Source organism: Cervus canadensis, chromosome 12 (genome assembly GCF_019320065.1).
Source record: "Cervus canadensis isolate Bull #8, Minnesota chromosome 12, ASM1932006v1, whole genome shotgun sequence".
NCBI classification, from domain to species: Eukaryota; Metazoa; Chordata; class Mammalia; order Artiodactyla; family Cervidae; genus Cervus; species Cervus canadensis.
Window position 1 is genome coordinate 11,593,722 of NC_057397.1, and position 9,554 is coordinate 11,603,275.

Genomic DNA, 9,554 nt, shown 5'->3' on the forward strand with positions numbered 1-9,554 from the left:
AGCTGAGAAATTTGAAGCTCAAAGCACATATCAAAGATCATGTTACTAATAAGAGTTTTTGATGTCAGAGAGACCTGAAATTTCCAATTTTAGCATTGGCATTTACTCATTTGGGTGATGGAGAAGGCAATTGCACCCCACTCCAGTACTCTTGCCTGGAAAATCCCATGGACAGAGGAGCCTGGTAGGCTGCAGTCCATGGGGTCACTAAGAGTTGGACATGACTGAGCGACTTCCCTTTCACTTTTCACTTTCATGCATTGGAGAAGGAAATAGCAACCCACTCCAGTGTTCTTGCTTGGAGAATCCCAGGGACGGGGGAGCATGGTGGGCTTCCGTCTATGGGGTTGCACAGAGTCCGACACGAATGAAGCGACTTAGCAGCAGCAGCAGCATTTGGGTGATTTTCTTTGAGTCTCTGGCTCTCTGTTATCTGTTAAATTCATATAATAGAAATTAAGAGAATTGCAAGTTCTATAAGAAATAAATTGCATATAGTGTCTGTGTACTCTGAATATAGTCTTAACAAATCCATTCATGTCTTTTAAATCTACTAGTTGGACTACTGATTCTAGTCTATGAAACTATTTTTATATTGTTCAAAATCATTAATGTCTCTTCTTACAAGGGGAAAATCTGAAGCAAAAAGCAAATAGTGCTAAAAGCAATTGTTTCTCTTTTTCCTTTCGCATTTATCTCATAATGTAGTGACAGAAAAGATTATGACATAAAATTTTCAAGGTGATAGAAATGGAAGCAAAACTACTATGTATTTAGTTTATTTATCATCTTCCTAAATGCCTGGTATAATGCTTGTTGCTTTGTCAGTTATTTACATTAACAAGGATTGTTTGAAAGACAGGCTCAAGAAGGAGATATTTTGGAGAAAATGAAAAATTTCTCATGGTAAAATCAGAGAGTGAAGTCAGTGTTTTTACTGGCCTATTTCCTAAGGGATGGAGCTGAGGAAAACGATACTAGTTAAAGAAGTTGTCTGGAGAGAAGGCTTATGTAGTTTTTTTAAAAAAAGGATAAAATGGAAAGAAAAGGAATATAGAGAAAAAAGAGAAGAAAGAAAGAGTAAGCATTGTAATAGCAAGAGTTGTTTCACTCAAATTTCTTCACACTTAATCTTGTGTTTGATCCACCAGGCCACCTGGGGTGCTCTATAATATTATGATATCTAATGTATAATTTATATATTCTGTATTATATTCCTAGGCCTTTAGAGGTAGAACACAGACCAAGGATATTTATAAAAATTGTAGCATAGAAAAAGCAAGGGGATATAAAAACATTCTACTTCAAAGATTCTATTTCAGGCTGAAAATGAAAGGATATTGCAAAATTCACACATATATGACTTAATATATATTTTCTAGTTCATTTAACTTTAAAACTGTTTTAATACAGCTATATTAGAAGCAACAATTATCCATATTTAAAATTTTGGCTAGAGAAAGCTCAGAACACTGACATGGGTAGCAAGATGTTTGTGTATGAGAACATGCAGGGGAATTGATATCAAAGGAACTGGGATCAAGTTATAGCTATGCCACTTATGATCTCTGCCACATTAAGGTTAGAAAATGAAATATAAGTTGGTAATGCATACATTATAGGATAGATATGATTAAATAAGATTAAAATAATATGAATAACTTTTATACACTAATACTTTTAGTCTTAGAAGAAAAGTTATGACCAATCTAGACAACATATTAAAAAGCAGAGACATTACCTTGCCAAAAAATGTCCATCTAGTGAAGGCTATGATTTTTCCAGTAGTCATGTATGAATGTGAGAGTCGGACTGTAAAGAAATCTGAGAACCGAAGAATTGATGCTTTTGGCTGTGGTGTTGGAGAAGTCCCTTGGACTGCAAAGAGATCCAACCAGTCCATCCTAAAAGAAATCAGTCCTGAATATTCATTGGAAGGACGGATGTTGAAGCTGAAAACCCAATACTTTGGTCCCCTGATGTGAAGAACTGACTCATTGGAAAAGATCCTGATGCTGGGAAAGATTGAAGGCAGGAAGAGAAGGGGACAACAGGATGAGATGGTTGGATGGCATCACCAACTCGATGCACAAGAGTTTGAGTAAACTCAGGGAGTTGGTGATGGACAGGGAGGCTTAGTGTGCTGCAGTCCATGGGGTTGCAAAGAGTCAGACATGATTGAGCAACTGAACTGAACTGAATTTTTAGTCTAAATTTAATAAATAATGTTTGTTTTTTTTTTTAAAACAGGAGACAAAAGATAAGGTATCTTTGAAATACTAAATGATGTCCAGCAGCTATGCTGCTGGAAACAAGAAAATAAATGCTCTTTTCCTATCAACAAGTTCCACAGTCATCCACCATGCACCATTTTCTATTCTTCTCCTCTACCTTTACCTCAGCTATTTAAGGAAAAACATTGGGGTGAGGCCAAGGCCAACCTTATTCTAAAGAAGACTGAATGTTATACATGCACATCTAAACAAGCTGGTGATCTTCAGGGAGGAGAAGAATTCAAGCATTTTTCTTTTAATTCTATATAGTCACTCAAGTCATTATCTTTTTCTTACTGTACTGGCTAAAACATCTATTACAATATTGAATAGAAATGATCAGGCCGAGTATCTTTGTCCATTCCTAACTTTCAAGGAAAATCATTTGAGTATTTTATCACTAAGTGTGGTATGAATTGTAAGATTTTCACAAATGCCCTTTATTAGACTAAGGAATATGACTTTTGTTTCTAGGTTTATGAGACTCTTTTTCCAGGAATCGATATTGGATTATGATACATTTTTCTCTACACCTACTGAGAGAGTCATATTTTTCAGTCAGTTAATATGGTTAATTAAATTGATGAGGTCAATTATCAAAATATTAAACAAATCTGGCATTAGTGTGATAGAATAATTTTGATCATGATGTATTATCCTTTTTATACGTGATTTGACTTAACGAAACTGCATTAAGAGTCTTTGGACATATATTTGTAAGAAATGCAAGCCTGTAATTTCTTTCTCTTATAATTTCTTTGTCTGGCTTTGGCATGCAAAGTACACTATCTTATAGAATGATTTAGATGTATTCTTTCTTCAAATTTCTGGATGAATTTTTAAAGAATTATGCTTTTTCTTTCTTAAATACTTGGTATAATTCACCATTAAATCAGCTTGGCCTAGAGTTCTCTTATGCAGAGGTTGTTTTTTATTTTACTATAAGTCAATTTTTAAAATAAGTATAGTACTATACTTGTTACTTATATCTTCTTTCATGATTGTTGGTTTATTTATTGTCTTTCAAAGGATGTTTTCATTGCATCTAAGTAATTGAATTTTTGAGCATTTTAAATTACCAAATATAAAAAGTACTCATGAAAAGCAACCTGAAAGATTTTGAAATTTATAAGGAAATAGATCATGATACTTTACTACTTAAATCATCCTAATATTTCCTATTGAATTTCCTATTGAATTCAAATTTCATTAGAATCATATAATGTGGCCCATTAAATATCTTAAAAATTGAAGCTCCTCCGTAACGTTATCTTTCTTCCCTTGGCACTTGGGCTTTATGTTTCCTATACCTACAAAGTTACTCCCAAGACAGAGCTTTCACACAAGTCATTTCTTCTGCTTGAATATTTTTTCTGTGATTATTATATGACTGCTTCCCAATATTCAAGTTCCAACTCAAATATGACTTCTTTAGGAAGTCTTTCTTGGCTCTGCTAATTAAAAGTTATGGGCTTACCTCTGTAGTAGTCAGAAATCTAAGATGACTGACAATTACTCATATCCATGTATAATCCACTCTCTTTGAGGGTGCATAAGATCTGTGAATATATTAGAATATCACTGTCAGGAATTATGCCATGTTATTTGACACAAGGGAGTATGCAGATGTAGGCTTCCCAGGTGGCACTAGTGGTAACCACCCCACCCCCCACCCCAACCAATTCAGAAGATATAAGAGATGTGGATTTGATCCCTGGGTTGGGAAGATCCACTGGAGGAGGGCATGGCAACCCACTCCACTATTCTTGCATGGAGAAACTCTTGGACAGAGAAGCCTGGTGGTCTACAGTCCATAGGATTGCAAAGAGTCAGACAGGACTGAAGCAACTTAGCACACACAGTATGCAGATATAATTAAAGTTCCTAAAAAGTTGACTATAAATTAATCTAAAGGACAATTATTCTGGGTGGCCTTAACATAATCAAGCAAGTCCTTTGAAAGCAGAAATATCCATCTGTTTACATGGAAGAAACAAAAAATCATTTTGTAAGAGAGTCTGCAGAGACTGTCAAATGACATAAGCCTCAGGGTGGCCTCAAGGATGCTGAGATTACCTCTGGCCAAGAGCCAGTAAGAAATTAGGACCTTAGTCCTACAATTGCAAGGAACTGAACTCTGCCATCAACACTAATGTGTTTGGAAGAAGACCTGAGCTCCACATGAGACTGTAACTCCAGTTTGCATCCTGATTTCAACTTGATGAGACCTTGAACAGATTGCCTGGTTAACTCATGCCCAGATTCCAGATCTAGGAAAATTATGAGTTGATAAATCATGTTATGTTAAATTGCAAGATTTCTGGGAATTTGTTATGCAGAAATAGAAAATGAATGCTCTCAATTCTCTATTATATTCTCTATTACACTGCATTATTTTATTTCCTTCATAGCTTAAAACTTTGAAGTTATCTTACTTATTTTCTTGATTATTTCATTGTTTATTTCAGTATTGACTCCCAGAATATACATTCTATTAGAAGAACAATTTTGGTTGTCATTCTGCCAGGTTGATCCTTGCCATTCTGGCTGTTTGAGAGGTAGATTGGAAAGAATTATAAACCTGTTTCTGTTTTTCTGTGAAAAAAGAAACTAATACATATTGTATAATACTGAGATTTTCCTCAGTGGGACAAAATCTTTCTTTGGTATTCTTCAATATTCTAAATAATTAAATATGAGGGAAAGTCTAAAAATTCTTCAAGATGAGAGAAACACCAAGCCAAAATTTCCCATAAATCAGAGGCATCCTGGTCTGTTATTTTTCAAATAAGCTAAGTAACATCTCAGTACAGAATTTTATTTTGCATAATGAATATATATATATATATATATAAAATTTTTTGTATTTTCCCCTTTTTGTTATTGTGACCACATGTGGTAATGGTGCCAGAACATTCCTCCCTTCTGTGTTTCATGCCCAAAGTGATCCTCATGCTCAGAGTTTCCAGCAAATCTGTCTGTTTTGTGAATTCTTGCTATTGTTATCCTGAAAAGGTAATCAGCAACTGGCTGAGCCAAAAGGCCTGCTACAGGAAGAATTTAACTCCTTTACTGAACTCGCAAGCAAAAAATACACTGATTAATTGTTTTTAAATCATCATACTTTCAGGTACTATATTCCCTTCAGGCATATAAAATTCTTCAAGTCCAGAACTTTGTGGCCCATTATATTTATATTCAAAATCTTACAACTAAACAAAGAAATGTCACATTGGCTATCACCTTGAATTCAGCCGTGTTGCCACATCCAATCTTTACTCTTCCTCAGTGTCTAATTTTGTGGCTGTTAGCAGCTGTAAACTTGTGACATATGATATGTCACCTTCAAATTCCAGGTCTGCAGAATGTCACAAGATTACATTAGATAAACATCTTTTGCTCAGTCAAGCTGCTGGGTGTAAGCCCCAAATCCCAACTCTCCATTTAAACCAGTTTCAGTAACACCATCAGAATCCATTCCAAGATTTTAAACATGGCAAACATCTTCAAGCATATGTCTAGAAGTACTAATATCTTTCTTGTATGAGTTAAGGGATTTTAGACATTACCATATTCAAAATAAATGTCTTTCCCATTGATCTTCATTGTACCTACAATTTTACCATTGAATTAAACAAAAAATTTGTGCCCAAGATTTACTGCTTACAAAATGATGGAAGTAATATACCAAATCCCTCATATGTTTGCAATTTTGTTTCCTGCGACATAAATCTAGCCTAATCTGGTAGGTAGAAAAGTATATTGGGAAGAGAACAGCCAGGTAATCCAGGTTTAAATCTTGTATCTATTTCTTATTGAAATGACAACTTTTGGACCAGAGTATACTCACACGTTAAAACTTAATAAAATAACACTTGCCTTACAAGACTGTCATTAATATATTACGTAATGTAAGAAAAAGACCAACACAAAGCATGATTATCAGTAATTATTATTGTTTTTATTTTAGTGTTAGTTGTCCAGCTGTGTCCTACTCTTTATGACCCCATGGACTGTAGACCACCAGGCTCCTCTATCTATGGGATTTCCCAGGCAAGAATGCTTATCTGGGTTGCCATTTCCTTCTTTAGGGCATCTTCTCGAACCCGGGTCTCCTGCATTGTAGTCAGATTCTTTACCATCTGAGCCACCAAGGAAGGTGACCTGTTAAAGTATTTACTGTGTTCTCTATAGTCAGTTCACTATAGATACATGGAGATGGGATGGTTTTGTTTTATGTGACTTTCAGGACAAAATAAGAATCAAAGAAAACCATAGGAAGAAACAAAGTTTACTTACTTCTAAAGAAAAGAAAAAAATAATTATTAATCATTTTAGTATTGTTGTTGCTATTATTTATTGACTGACTACTTTCTCTGGGGAAGTTACTGTACTAATTGCTTACATGTATTATCCTATTGGGCTTCCCAGGTGGTGCTAGTGGTAAAGAACCAACTTGCCAATGCAGAAGGTTCAATCTTCTCTGGGTCAGGAAGATCCTCTGGAGAAGGGAATAGCAACCCACTCCAGTATTCTTACCTGGAGAATCCTTATGGACAGAGGAGCCTGGTGGGCTACAGTCCATAGGGTCACAAAGAGTCAGACATGACTGAAGCAACTTAGCAGCTGCAGCACTATCCTATTAAATCTTCACAACCCAGCTACCATTTATTTAATGGAGAATCATACAAAGTTCACAAAGAGCTTTGGAACTATGATCTGATCTCAGATATGTCAAATTATGGGAAGGTGTTGACCAGAAAACCCAGATATTTCTCCAGCAAAGGTAGGTTTATTCACAGAATTGCAATTTGGGGTCTACAACCATGGTGTGCTTAATCTCTCAGTCATGTCAGACTCTTTGTGACCCAATGGACTGTAGCCTACCAGGCTCCTCTGTCCATGGGATTCTCCAGGCAAGAATATTGGACAGTGTTGACATGCCCTCCCCCAGGGGATCTTCCCAACCCAGGTATCTAACCCAGGTCTCCCGCATTGCAGGCAGATTCTTTACCATCTGAGCCACCAAGGAAGCCCTTGTTAACCATGGTGAGACATGTGCAAGTCCAAAAGGAGGAAAGGAGAATGTTTTTATAGAGAGGAAAAGGAAGTTAGGAGAGCTATGTTAAACAGATAGCCTATGGCTTTTCATTGGCTGAGCTAAGTTTTTCTTCTTGTGGGCTTTGCTATGTTCACAGGATGTGAGAGCACCCCCTTCTGGTCTTCCAACTCTGTTTAATTGGATTTCTTTTTATTTATTTATTTTTTTCTATTTTTTTTTTCTAAAAGAAAACAATGAGATCTTTAGGACAGCTAACTTGGATGTATAAGGTAAAGTGAAAGTGAAAGTGAAGTCACTCAGTCATGTTCAACTCTTTGTGACCCCATGGACTGCAGCCCACCAGGCTCCTCCGTCCATCAGATTTTCCAGGCAAGAATACTGGAGTGGGTTACCATTTCCTTCTCCAGAGGATCTTCCTGACTCAGGGATTGAACCCAGGTCTCCCACATTATAGGCAGGCGCTTTGCTATCTGAGCCACCAGGGAAGTAACTGTCAATTAAACTTTGTATAACCTCACTTTAGCAACTTCACAAGTTGCTAAAGATTTATTAAGGTATGGAGTCTAGATTCAGTGTTATGGAGGTCTTACCTGATACCATGACATTTATTTCAGATGGACATTTGAGAATTTTGAGGACGTCATAGTAATCACACAGTGCTAAAATTTGAGAGAATTTTGTGCTATTGTGGTTTATTTGGTCTTTGTTTGCTTTTCTGGCATAGGGCTCCTAAAAATATCTTGGAATTTCCTAAATGATAAGAGCAATAAAGGTGGTTTCTGTTATGTTAATGAGGTGGCTTTTGGAAAGCACTTAAAGAGGACAGCTGGTCATCCGTGAATCCAATCATATGATTATAGGATTGGAGCTTTCAGTCTTATCCCTGACCTTTGGGGAGACAGGGAGGCTAGAGATTGAATCAAACCACAGTGGCCAATGATATAATCCATCATGCCTAGGTAATGGAACCTCTATGAAAACCCAAAAGGATGGAGTTTAAAGAGCTTCCTGGATGCTGAATATGTGGAGTTGGGGGAGAGCGGTACATTCAGAGAGATCATGGAAGTTCCATATCCTTTTGCTATAGCATGCCCTATGCATCTCCTTCATCTGGCTATTCCTCAGTTACATCCTTTCATAATATACCTATAGTCTTGGAAACTGCTCTAGCAAACAATTAAATCCAAGAAAGGAATTGTGGTAATCTCTACTTAACAGCCAGTTGACCAGAAGTACAGGTAACAACCTGGACATGGGAACTGGTATCTAAAGTGTTTGGCTGTGGGAGGAAGGGGTATTCTTGTAGGACTAAGCACTTAACCTGTGGAATCTGATGCTGCCTGGTTTATAGTATCAGAGTTGGGTTGAATTCTTGGGCATCCTGCTGGTGTCCCAGAATTGCTTATTGGAGGTGTGAAGGAAACCCACCACTACCACCATATGGGAAGTGGGCCTTAAAACACCTAAAGAATTTTCAAAAATAATTGAAGACAATAAGAAAAGATATAGCTATGGATCAGAAGATGACCACAGACTGCAAAACTTGCTATAAATACATATTTAATAACATTTAAATATCCCATGACATTTGTTTTAAAATGATTTAGAAAATGTGAATAACATTATAAAAATTATAATGTCCCTAATATATAATGATAAATAAAAAGTATAATGTCTCTAATAGAGTAGTAGTAAAGAATGTTCAAACTACTGCACAATTGCACTCATCTCACACACTAGCGAAGTAATGCTCAAAATTCTCCAAGCCAGGCTTCAACAGTATGTGAACCGTGAACTTCCAGATGTTCAAGCTGGATTTAGAAAAGGCAGCAGAACCAGAGATCAAATGGCCAACATCCATTGGATCATCAAAAAAGCAAGCTCAGTTCAGTTCAGTTGCTCAGTCATGTCCGACTCTTTGCAACCCCATGGACTGGAGCATGCCAGGCCTCCCTGTCCATCACCAACTCCCCGAATTTACTCAAACTCATGTCCATTGAGTCAGTGATGCCATCCAACCCTCTTATCCTCTGTCGTCCCCTTCTCCTCCTGCCTTCAATCTTTCCCAACATCAGGATCTTTTCCAATGAGTCAGTTTTTCACATGGTGGCCAAAGTATTGGAGTTTCAGCTTCAACATCAGTCCTTCCAATGAACACTCAGGACTGATCTCCTTTAGGATAGACTGGCTGGATCTCCTTGCAGTCCAAGAGACTCTCA